Source organism: Rhinopithecus bieti, unplaced genomic scaffold (assembly GCF_001698545.2).
Source record: "Rhinopithecus bieti isolate Rb0 unplaced genomic scaffold, ASM169854v2 scaffold_19, whole genome shotgun sequence".
NCBI lineage: Eukaryota > Metazoa > Chordata > Mammalia > Primates > Cercopithecidae > Rhinopithecus > Rhinopithecus bieti.
This window is the reverse complement of record NW_016803360.1, coordinates 2,943,422-2,956,615: the sequence shown is the minus strand read 5'-3', so window position 1 is coordinate 2,956,615 and position 13,194 is coordinate 2,943,422. Positions and strand designations below refer to the sequence as shown.

The 13,194-nt window shown below is 33.9% G+C and overlaps 1 protein-coding gene and 1 pseudogene across 1 annotated transcript in view; one reads left to right on the top strand and one right to left on the bottom strand.

Moving 5' to 3' along the window:
- The window catches only part of LAMA2 (laminin subunit alpha 2), a 640,343-nt gene that overhangs the window by 493,354 nt on the left and 133,795 nt on the right, over positions 1–13,194 (bottom strand). The gene's annotated exons all lie outside the window — the stretch shown is intronic.
- The window catches only part of LOC108534123 (mesoderm-specific transcript homolog protein-like), a 95,636-nt pseudogene continuing 92,936 nt past the window's right edge, over positions 10,495–13,194 (top strand).

The window sequence follows — 13,194 nt, the reverse complement described above, 5'->3', positions numbered from 1 at the left end:
AAAAAAAAAAAAAAAAAAAAAAAAAAAAAAAAAAAAAAAGAAAGAAAAAGAAAAAGAGAAAGAGAGAGAGAGAGAGAAAGAAAGAAATTCATATCATATCAGAGGATGGGCCTGGTGGCTCACGCCTGTAATCCCACTTTGGTAGGCCAAGGCAGAAGGATCACCCGAGTAGGAATTCAAGACCAGCCCGGCCAACATGGCCAAACCCCATCTCTACTAAAAATACAAAAATTGGCCAGGCATGGTGGCGCATGCACGCCTGTAATCCCAGCTACTCAGAAGGATAAAGCAGGAGAATCACTTTGAACCCGGGAGGTAGAGGTTGCAGAGATGGTACCACCGTACTCCAGCCTGGGAAGCAGAGTAAGACTCCATTTCAAAAAAAAAAAAAAAAAAAAAAAAAAAAAAAAAAAAAAAAAAAAAACAGAAGAAAAGAAATTCATATCAGGATTTAGTACATAAATTGTGTGCCTGTTCTGGGGACATGGCAAACTTTCTTTTGTCAGAAAATAAAGACTAAAACACGAAACCAAACAACACAATAAAAATAAGGTTTAAAAAACGATGCATGTATTGTTTTAGTGACTTGGAAGCCCAGAAATAATGTTAGCATCAAAGACTAAAACCATAATTTCCTTAAAATTTATTGTGTGAATTGTCTTTCTAAACTCATACCACTACCCTCTGGATAGTTTACATATTCCATCTGGAAAACAAACAAAACATTTCATCTTTTGTTTGTCTTTTTCTGAGTCACTTTGAATTCTCTATGGGATTAGGTTGGTTTGGTTGATGAATTAGGGGTTTGATTGCTTAAATGATGCATTTTGCAGTATTCCAGTCTATTCCCCCCACCCCCAGCTTCTGGAATTTTTATATTGCATTATCACTTTCAAATTACACCAGGCCTCAGCCTAATGCATGGAGTAAAGAATTAGAATGAGTGTTGCATGAAAAAGTGCTTCATAGCTGACTCAAGCATCTAATTCTGTTTTATGCTATAAAAGCAAATTCTATGCAGCTTTAGTATATCTATGAAAATACTTGTTTTATAGACAAATTTTTTTCAAAGTGAGATTTGACAGTGTTTATAGCAAAACACTTTGTTCTCTAGCAGCTGTTTGAACACACACATAAATATGCAGGAAAACCCACAAATATTCTGTTTCCTCTTGTAAGTATTTCAAGTAAAAAGGCAGCATTTTACAGTCATTCAGCATAGTATTGGTAATAATTCTTTTTATTTATCAAGCACATATAAACTCTCACATATAATGAGTTTTCGTCAGAATTTTATTTTTGCCTTTTTTTTTTAACCAACATTCTATAACCACTAAACTCTAAGTTCCTTGAAGGCAGAAGCCATGATTCATTAATCTTTTTATTTTCAGAGACAGAGTCACTGACATCAAATAGGTGCTCAGTAAAATATTCATAAAATTAATAAATGACCTCAAATTTTGTGAATCAATTTAATCACATGAGTTCTAACATGAAAAAAAATTCTTCACGGAAAATATTTGTTTTAGTTTATCTGGTCTTCTAAAACAAACAAACTCCAAAACCATAAGCCTTTCTTTGTCACATGTTATGTACAATTAATGTTGGTTTGGGTAATACAGTTCATTGACCATAATAAATGTGTAGCACTGAACTCTACAAAGTATTTTCACTTTATCCCTTGATTCTTCCAACAAAGTTATAACATGGATGGGATAGGCATTACTTGCTCAATATCATAGATAAAATAACATAAAATAACAGAAGATTAGTAATGATGGGTGATTTGCTAAAGATGGAACATGTGTTTTTAATTCCAGCCCCATTTCTTCTTAAACTGTATGCAACACATATTCATTGAATCCCTCCACCTTTCCAAGCACTCGTCTAGGCAGTAATTACACAACAATGAACAATGCAGGCAAAGTCTGTTGCCTTCAAAGAGCTTCAAACCCTTGCAAGCACACTCTATGATAGAATTTCTGCATATTTTTAAAGATGCATTTCTACATTGGAAACAGTAAATTTAAAAAAAAAAAAATCAAAGTAGGGGTTGACAATAAGAAGAGAGTTTCAAAAACACTCAAAGTGAGACTGGCTAGAGGTCAAGCCCAGAGGGTGAGCTAAAGTAAGGGTAGATACAAGTCAAGAGAAATAAGAGTCAGCCAATCTTTACTTTAAATTCCTAGGCAAAGATTAGGACCCCAGATTTGAAGACAAAGTAATTAAATGTAAGGATCTTAAAAGAAGGACCTGATTCTGAGTCAACTGCTTCAAAAGGGAGGAACTCTTTTTTCCAGCTGAGAACGAGAGGTAACCTTTGATATGTAAGCAGATCTTAGTCAATTAACAGAAGGGATAAGTCTCTACAATTGGTTGCCCTAGAGGTCTGAGAAAGAAGTAGCCCCAGAATTCATAAGAATCAGTTTAAGATTTTCAAAATTAGAAATTTCTAAAAACTGCTTTCAAAATGCAACCAAAAATAGTTTGCTACCACTTGCTAAAATCATTTCCATAGTTTCCCTCAATTTCTTGGGGTCTTTTCCGGCAGTTTATCTCACAATTCATATATTTAGGAGCATATCTGTTCTTTTCCAATTATGAACAGCCATTAAGAAAATTGCTCATCATCACCAATTTTATGTTATTTCCTAACTTCAGTCACCTTTACGTTTTTTAATTTTTTTTTAGCGTTTCTCAGGATAAATACCATTGTAAATATTTCTAGACATTTAAAAAGTGTTTTGAGAATCAATCTGACTGTAAGTAAGATGTCCAAAATGAGACGTTCTTACTTAAATGATATTACAGAAGGTGTCTATGTTGTTCTCCAATTAAATATTCCTAATCAATTTGCTTTTTCAAGAGTAGCACTTGACTAAAATTCCTTCCACTTCTGAGTTTTTATATGCTGCCACATACACATGGTACACTCTTATTTATATTCTCTAGTATTTTAATTGCATGGTAGTTAAAGCTCTTCATTGCTGATGTATAATGAGCTCTAAGATCACTATGGTATCACGAGCTATTTTTTCTCCACATTGCACACAGAGTAATTTCTTCATCATCTTATTTTAGCGTCATGAGATTTTTGCTTCTAAAAAATTGCTTCTCAGTTTTCCATATGGAACTTCTTACTCGTTTCTAACATATTCCTTTCTCCTTGTTTTTTTAATAACATTTTGTTTATTTTTCTCCTACTTGTTAATTTAACAATACACTCCATCATCTAAGATCATATCTAGAAAACATATCCTGAGACTATTTTGGAAGTGAGATATATACTTGGTGGATTTGGGCATGTCAAGACAGCCAAAGGCTATTAACTTTTTCTTACAAATATGAAATTTGATGATTGGTACCAGAATGGTTTACGACTAGAAGTTACTGATCAGTGAAAATATTCCAAAAGAGAATGAATACAATGAAATATTAAAATAATAAAGGGTTGATAATTATATTAAGAGCTTACACTTGGACATACCTAGGAGATCAACTTAAGAACCGTATTGATTCCCTCAGGCTCCAAAATGTATTCAAACCTCAAGAAGGTCAACTTATTGAATGAAATGTTTTCATATAGATTTATTCACTCATAAAACTGTAAACATTAACTTGTCCCGAGCATGTTGAAACAAGCGCTATAAACAATATTTTTAGAATTCAGTATATTTGCTTGGCTACAACAAGCATGCCTGGTAAATTATTATTTTTATGAGATATATATTTTGTCTTTGTCTACCCTGTGAGAAATGAAACAAGCTTGAAAATCATTGTTATGAAACTGATAGATGGATTCAGGGGAAACTGACAGATGGATTCAGGGTCTTAGTATTTCTAAACACTCATAATAATATTTATTTATCGTCCCTCTTTTTCTGAACTAAATTTCTGAAACTAAACTTGCTTAATAATATATCCGCTTAATGTAATACTGGACCCAAAAAAGTACTGAAGACATATTTAATGAATACATTAATTAATGCAAGAATACAATATGGATGATATACAATATGAGTTAGAAAAAGTTACACAGCAGAGTGTGATAAAATAGTTCGTAATTTAAATTATGAGCATGTATGTAGTGTACGTGTATGTGCATTTACTTTATTTTGGAGTTATCTGACACAAATTCTTCTCTTTTTGGTTTTAAGCACTAATTCTTATCCTTGTTTTCAAAATATGTTTTAAATTCGCATTTTTCTCCACCTGTACTGATGTACTCTAAATCCCCATTTCTATTAAAAACAAAGATTATAATAATTTATCAGATTCATGTGCATTACTGTAGATTAAACTCCACAGAAGTCCCCATTCCTCACATTCTTGTCTCACTCCAGAATCTCTCTCACTTGACTTTTAGAGTAACATAAATACTTCATTTAGATATTTCAAGTATAGTATATGATAATCCCACTCTGATACACCTTCCCTACATTTATTATAATTTTATCTCTTAATATTCTCAATTAAAATCCCATGCTCTGGTCAAATTATTTCCTTATCTCACTCTGAACACAGCATCTCACTTCCCACCTCCCCTGGGTAGTGCTCGTTTACTTTCCTCAATTATTCTCCATAAGTCTAAATTTAGTATTTCTTTCAAGATTAGCTCAAAATCTATCCTTCTGAAAGAGAAAAAAACTCATCCTTTCCTATTCTGTATCATTTGGTCCATATCTTTGCCATTAAAAAAACACAACTTACCATTAAAAAGAATCATTGTTTAATTCTTTGTCTGTAGATGTAATCATAACATTAGAAATAATGTTGTATACTTCTGAATCTTCAGAATGTCTAGCACATCAATAAGTGCATAGTCAATGCTCAACAGTTCTTATCAAATACCGTTTCATTCACTTACAACACGTAAGCCTACATATCTCACCACGAAAAACACAGAAATGGGTATGTGTACCTCCACATATTAAAAGCTATTAGTGGGGTGAAAATATGTTCAAATGGACAAGCTATTACATATGGATTCTAACATACGCATTCATTCAGCAAATGTTGACGAAGTGCTTGTTGTGTATAAGACAAGGCTATGCTTGGAACAGTCACCTTGGAATTACTCATTTCTATAACTTCCTCAGTGTCTAGCTGAGAGCCTTCCAAATGATTAAAACAAACTCATTTGATAATAAGGTGAGGCCTCTGTTCTCAAAGTTTATTCATTTTGCACTGCTATTTGTAAGAAATTATCTTTCAATTTAGGGGTTATTACTAAGCCAAAGATAGGTATTGCTTTTTTTCTTTTTAACACTGAATATTAGTTTTCTGTTATCTTAAAATCAAAACTACCTGGAACATTTGAAAGATATTCAATTTTAGTTATGGCTGAATGGAGAAAGAAAGGTCTGAGCAGATGGCTGTCAAAACACCAATGACTACATACCATGGCTGAGAACTTACACAAAAAATATGCAACTTGGTACACAGTAGACTTCTTCCATGTAAATGCCAAGGGACATCTGGCTTGAAAACTCTGCAAAATCAATTTGATGCTATTCTATATTTGCCCTGTCTTCCACGAATATTAAATTATATCAGCATCTGCTGGAATCTGACAGGAAAGACTGCATCCCCAGAACCATTTCAAACCCTAGTATTTCACTTTCCCACATTAGAAAACACCTAGAAAATAAAACCTGACTCACATGAAGTATGCTGCTTACATGAATGAAGTTATTTGGGAAATAGAATCCTTAAGTGTGAAAGAGTGAAAGTAGCCCACTCACGATAAATTATCTTTCTTCTAACAAAGCACATACATGTATATATACTATTTGCTTGTAAACTGCTTTATTCTTAGAACTTCTTTCTAAATGTGTAGCTACTGCATTCATTTTTTTGCAGTTAGACTCAATTTTAGTGCACTGTTATGCAATGATCTTCATACAAAATATTCTTACCACTGTACTGCTCACAATTGACAATACATTTGTTTTAATTAAAATGTTACATAATTTAATGCAGAAATCAATATTCTACAAATTTAGTTGATACAGTATGAATGTACTTAATTACCATAAATACTTTTTGTATCTGGTCAAAGCACTTATTTTATTCTGCATGACAGATAGATAATTGATATCATGATTTTAATTTCACACAACCTTTCATTCTATTCTATATCACATTAAATATGAAATCACTAATATAGTTTATGGAAAATAGTCTACATCTAGAGAGAGTAAGTGAAGGGCATTTTATTGATAAGGCAAATTACCATCCAAACTGAAACACAATTCCAGTTGATGGCTAAGTTTGACACATACACAAAATACATACCTGATTCGTGAAACTTTGCATGTGTGTGTGTTTGTGCAGGTCTGTGCACAACAAATACATTCTATGGACTAAGTTTGTACTGGCTGTTAAGTGTAGGAAGACTGGAAAAGGATCCTGAGCTGGAAAAGAGTATGTACTTTGTTCCACCAAAAAGAAATCACTATAAATTTTCTTGTGGCTCCATAATATAGTGAGAATGTTTCTAATGCAATTTCCTTAAATGAGCAAAAGCACCCACATGCCCTGTATCCACTCAGACCACAGAGCTCACATCACTGCTAAGAGGCTATGAAATTTCCCATTTCCCATTTAAAATGCATGATTTTGCACATCATATCAAAAGAAGCAAAAATGGCTTCCTTGATTTAAATTTTTTCAATTTAATTTTAACTCCGATATGGCTTGTCTCTTTTCTCCATGGACCTTTCTACTTAGGTATGATTTCTCCTTGACCTACTAACAAAGCTATTGATGAAAAAGGTGCCTCTAGGTATGTTAAAGCAAAACGTGGTATCTCTATCTTTATTAAAGAGCAATAACTATTCTCATGCCACTATTTGTTAAAATCCTTAACACAAACATAATTCATGATTTGAGCTTTTGATTTTTGTAAATACCATGGGTTTGAACATTATCACTTTTCTTTTAAATGCAAAACAATGTATATATGGATACTTGCACTTTTCTCAAACTTACTGCAGATAAACAACTCAAGAGTGAGGAAAAAAGAATTTTTGTAAATGGAAGTGGAAGATCTACTTTATGTAAAAAAGTGGAAGTACAGAGTTCATTTGATTTTTTACATTTTATAAAACCTCAGTTGTGTCTTTTCCTGGTGATTCAAACTAAATTAGACTCCTCAACAAATTTACTCAAAGCAGACATTTATTATGTGTAATGGGAAACTGTTACTGTTGCAAGATTCATTTCTACACACTATGAACTCCAAACTATTTAGCTCTAAGTTAACTTTTAAATTGTTTGAGTTAAAAATAAAATATTTCTTAAGACCTTCAATTTTTTTTTCAGAGTTAGGGTCTTGCTACACTGCCCAGGCTAGAGTGCAGTGGCTATTCATAGGTACAATCATAGTGCACTATAGCCTCGGACTCCTAAGCTCAAAGGGTCCTCCTGTCTCCACCTCCCAAGTAGTTGGGACTACATATGCATGCCACCATGTTGGTCTGACTTTTTATACTGACTGACCATAAGCATACTTCTGCCTAATCAAAAACTGGATAGCTCTCTGGATATACCATTACCATCATAATGTTAATTTATTTAGAAAAGACATGTTAAATGCCATAAAGCATTCAGCAAAGATAGAGAAAAATCTTCACTTGTTTCAGAAATGAAAAGCTTATTGAATTTAATAACAGTTTTATAGAGAGAAACTGAATGCTGATTGCCACCAGCTGAAGAATGAATGAATATGAGGCAGCAGGAACATGGATGCAGGCAGGGTAGTGTGTAAATTTTTGTTTAAAAAAGGTAAGAGGTTAGCAAGTGAAATGCTGCAAGGAAAAAACTAATAGGGTGATATATCAAGATATAACTAAGAAAAAAGACAATGGACGAAATGGGGCCCTGATATTAGGGGTGGAGGGTGGAGTCAATTTATTTGGCATGTAGATGTGAGTGGTGCTCTTAAATATCTAAACTGGAAACACTAAATATTTTTTAAAATTCGCATTACTTTTGGGTATAAGAGTATTTTGAAATTAGAGATTCTATTTATTTTGTTGAGTTATTACTCTGCCTCCTGCAAATAAGTCCTCTTTGAATAGAAAGTCGGTGGTTTTAGTTATAAAACTGTTTTGCTTATTATTGAAAGGAAAAGTCTACAGCTGTGAGTTAACGTTAGAAAAAGCTTTTGAAGTATGATGATTTTATCTGGGCACTCCTCATGCATCTATCTATTGATTTTGTCCACATTTATCAAAATCTAAACACAGGCTGTCGGTACTATGTTAAACTACAATTTTGCTAAACTTTTGGCTAAAAGCGATTAAAGTACAATTTCTTAAGCACCAAGAAAATTTTGCAACTGAGAATGAATTTATAACATGCATATCATTGAGCACTTAATTTTGGAGTAAATGAGTGTTTAGTGTGGTGATGAATACACAATGAGAGCCTGTCAATAGACAGAATTTCTTCTGAGTTTCATGAATAAGCAAAATGTAGAATAAGCAAAATGTTAACAGCATTGTAACATTCCTTTTAAGTAAAACAAAATAGAATCTCAGCCTTAAAAACCTCAGAAATGTATGATGTTATCTTAAAGCCTCTTGAAAGGTTGCTTTATTTTCTTTTGTTGGCCTTGTAAATTTTATTTATATGCTAAAAATCAACAAGCAAAGAAGCAAGCAAATATCCAAAGCAAACGATCCAACTAACAGTACAAAACAACAATGGCAAAACCACTTAGTCTTCGCCACTCAGTAATGTTTTGCAGGAAGAGATTTTTACTAGGATGGTTGATTTGTACTGCTGTTTTCTTTCTAATACTGTTTAAAGCACTGGGGAACTCTCCAAAGGATGAAATTTCCTAGAACCTTGAAGTTCATAAAGCTGCCTGCCATGCCTTATGGCCTACTTTTGGTCCACGGCCTACTTAAAACCACATTCTGGAGGAGTCTTTTTCTTTTGGAAACAGAGGTAAGTAGCATTCCAAATTAGTCTTCATCTCTTTGTAAAACCTGCAGACCCTAAAGAAATAACATATACTTAAGTGGAGGAACACAGCAAGCTTTTCTGACTTTCTTCCCTTTGGCTATTTACTAGTCTCTTGTTTCCTTACCTACAAGTCCTTATCAGGGCAGGACATACTTCCAATTACACAAAAGTCACTTACAGTCTCCTCCTGGGATAATAGCACCTGTTCTTGCCTGAGCTATTCAAAGGGATGCTCAGGGCATTCAGTCTTCTACCTTTTCTCTCCAAAGCTGCTGCTAATTCTTATGGCTAGAGAAGTAACTACACTCTTTATGTTTGTAGCAAATGGAAGAAAAATAACAGGAGAGCTTCTTAGCTTTTGAACACTTTTACTTCCAGAATTATGTGCACTTTCTGTGTCATTTTGAGAAATAAACTGTATTACATAAAGCATGTATTTAATCCTAGCCAATTACAATCCACTTGAAATCAATGAAAGGCTAATTTTAGCATCAGAATAATTTACCTTTCCATAATTATTTTAATTTTTGTACAAAGAAAAGTCTACATGGGAATGTAGTTGATTTTCAAATGAAATATTTTGGAATAAATAGGTAACATAATGTCCTAAATAAGTCAACATTTTGCCCAGTTCATAAGATATCATAATTTGGCAATCAGGGGTCTACTATAATGAAATAAACTGTGACTCAAAAGCTGGGGGTTTTGTCAAACCCTGGAATTTAAGCCTACTAAATATCAAAATGAAAATCCAAAAAGGAGAAACTTCTAAGAGTCACTTGGGAATTAAAGTTGTGGTTTCAAAAAATAAATAAATCAGTTATGTGAAATGAAACTTACTCATAAAATGTGATTATATTAAGAAACATAATCTGACAAAGTAATGCAAACTTTTCTGTACAGGAGAATACTTCTTCCATTTGTGGCTGTTAGGGCTCAGAAAATAGTACTCAGAAGTATGGCGCTTTCATGAGCTGAGCACTTGGACTAAAGAAGCCGCCTTAGAACCAAGGTCTCTCTGACTCGCCTTCCACTCCTGTCTCTCACCCCTCTGCCTCTCCTCAAGCACAGGGAGAGGGTTTCTCTGAAGTCCTCCCTTATCTAAGGGAAGTTCCTCCAGAAGGAATGTAATCGCCATGAACCCCTCCCATGGAATCTACATGAACCAGAGACGATTAAATCCTATCTCAGGAGAGGAAACTCCCAGGACACCACGCCTGGGACACCTTTTCACGTATTCTTCTGAGGATTGTTACCTTAGAGACTTTATCTTCATGATATGACAACCTTTGCTTGCCATGCAGCTCCTCTCTTCACACTCCCACAGCTTGTTGCCACCACCTACTACGAGACTTTAAGTCCTTATTTCCTTCCATAGCTCCAGATGCTATCTAAATTTCAACCATCTGGCCCTTCTTTAAGTCTCATACTTTGTTCCCTTCCAGGTACATGTGCGTGTAATGAAAGTGTATGCCTCTTCTCCTGTTAATCTGTCTAACTGCCCAGTTTATTCCAGTGATGGAACCTTCAGGGGAGACAAAAGACCAAGAACAGCTGTGGCCCCAGATTACTTGTAACCACCTCTCCTCCAGGGGTAAGTATGGAGATTACCATTCTGGAGAAATGATAGGATCCCAGAGGAAAAAATCTGCACATTCTTACATTTGATGCTGCCTGGCAAAACAGCTAACTTTCTACCAAATCACCTTTTGTCCTGCCCTATACACAGACACAGACTTCTTCTTCTTCTTCTTTTTTTTTTTTTTTTTTTTTTTAAATTCTTTTTGAGACAGAGTCTGGCTCTTGTCACCCAGGCTGGAGTGCAGTGGTGATCTCGGCTCACTGCAACCCCTGCCTCCCAGGTTCAAGCGATTCTCCTGCCTCAGCCTCCTGAGTAGCTGGAATTACAGGTGCCTGCCACCACACCCAGCTAATTTTTGTACTTTTAATAGAGACCGGAGTTTCGCCATGTTGGCCAGACTGGTCTCGAACTCCTGATCTCAGGTGATCTGCCTGTCTCGGATGCCCAAAGTGCTGGGATTACAGGCGTGAGCCACCTTGCCCTGCTACAGAGCTCTTAATCATCTCAATCGGTTCCTCAATCAGGCCATTTTAGTATATCACAGTTAAATGTTAATAGGGAATAAAGAGTATGTAGATTGTTGAGTAAACAGTCCCTCATGGAAAAGAAGAATCAAGATTAAACAGGGGGAAAAATCTGGAAGACAAATGCTTATAAAGAAAAGAAACTGAAAATATTTTAAAAGCAAACTGCTAATTAATATTTTGAAGAGATTCAAGAAGAAAATTGAATAATATTAAAAGGGAAAATACAAATCTTTTAAAATAAAGTTTTAATGTGACTCTTGGATGAAAAGTTGAAGACATCACCCACAAAAGAGAAACAAAAAAATATTTAAAATATGAGAGAAATGATAGTATCAATTNATTAATATATTATTGTATTATTTAATAATAATGCAGGTAAATTACCAAAACTTGAAGGAATAAGTATATAAAATGGATAGAGCCTACCATTTTGTATATTGCAATGAGTTAAACATAGGACTCAGAAAATTCACCGCCCATGTAATATTTCTTAAGAAGCCATTTGAGGATGTGCTCCAGCAAAATGAGAAAGTAAACCAAGAAAGAGGAATGTGTGGATCCCTGACAAGGTAGATCCAATGTAGAAAAAGAGTACAGTGGGTGTAGGGAATAATCAGTCCTAGTTCAGGCAGAACACAGAGGACTTTGGGTGAAGAACTCTAAAGAAAAGTCATACTATTTAGAATAACTAATATTTGAAAAGTTAGTGGGAAAATAATATAATAATGGCAAATAGGACAAGAAGTACGAGAAAACTAAAATCCAGGAAAATAAACAAAAAAAAACCTCAAGATAAAACACGTAAATATGGAACAGTAGATGTTTTAGTATTAGACAATATTTACATCATAAAAGACACATAGTATTTAAATAAAATTATGATATTATTACATTCGAAGGATAAGCACTGAACATGGAGTATAAGAAAGCTAAATCATGATTTCTAAAAAAGAGTATCAATTGATGATATCAAAAATTGACAAGTTGAGATATACCAATAGGACCCTATCATTTAGAAATATCCAGTGAAATAACCAAGAAGTGTTATTGTTAGACAACTAGGAGGAATGTGGCTGGGAGCTCCAGAGGGGTGGTTTAAATACTTTGCTTTTTTTTTCTTTTTTATTCTCAAGCTTCTTAATACAATTTAACATTTTTGTACTTACATATTTATTGAAGAAACCTCATTTCATAATAGTAAGTCTCATCAGTCTTTCCTTTGACTTTCATATTACTTTTAACATATCCTATTAATTCTTCCTTTTTATTTAAGAACTGGGTTAACATTTCTGAATCTTTTCATATGTGAAGATTTGCCTTCAAATTGATTTCCTGACACTTTCTACCCCCTTAAAGTTACTACATAAGCTGCTTAAAACAACAAACAAGATCATCATGTCCTCTATTTTAATAAAGTCTTTTAATGTCTTTTCTCAAATACTTCACCTTTGTTTCCTAAAAGAAAGTTTATTATTTAGCCTGAAACTATTATTTCAAAATCAATTCAAACTTGAAATAGCAAAAAATTTTATAATGGTTAACACATCTCCTCTTTTTCATTCTTCTTCCAAGGCAACTAGATTTGACAAAGTCTGTAGCTTTTTCCATGCAAAGTAGACAGGAAAATATCCCTAAAATGTTTCAAGTCACATAATGGAAAAGATGCCATCAGAAACAAAACTCCTGATTTCAGGATGTTAAATATTGCTGTGCATATATTTAGACCTACAAGATCTAACACAAAATAACTGCATTTGTTATTATTTCCCCTTGATGCTAACTTGTGAAAAAATAAAAAAAAACTTGTAAGTATCTCAGATGACAGGTATCAAAAGACCGTGTTCTACTTTGAAAATGCCAATTTTGTCTTTCGTAGAATAAATGAAATAATGGCTTTAGAAAAAACACTTCATCAATATGAAGGGAGAGAAAAAACCTTGTTTAAAGGGACTCTCTTGGGAAACACCTATCACATGTATCATCAGTCAAGTCACCATGTGTCTGGCATGTGGCAGGTGCCTAGTCAATGGTAGTAATTAGCATCAGCTCGATCATTCTCTTGGATGATGCATCCTATGAAATTATGAAAAACAGTTAAATATATATATA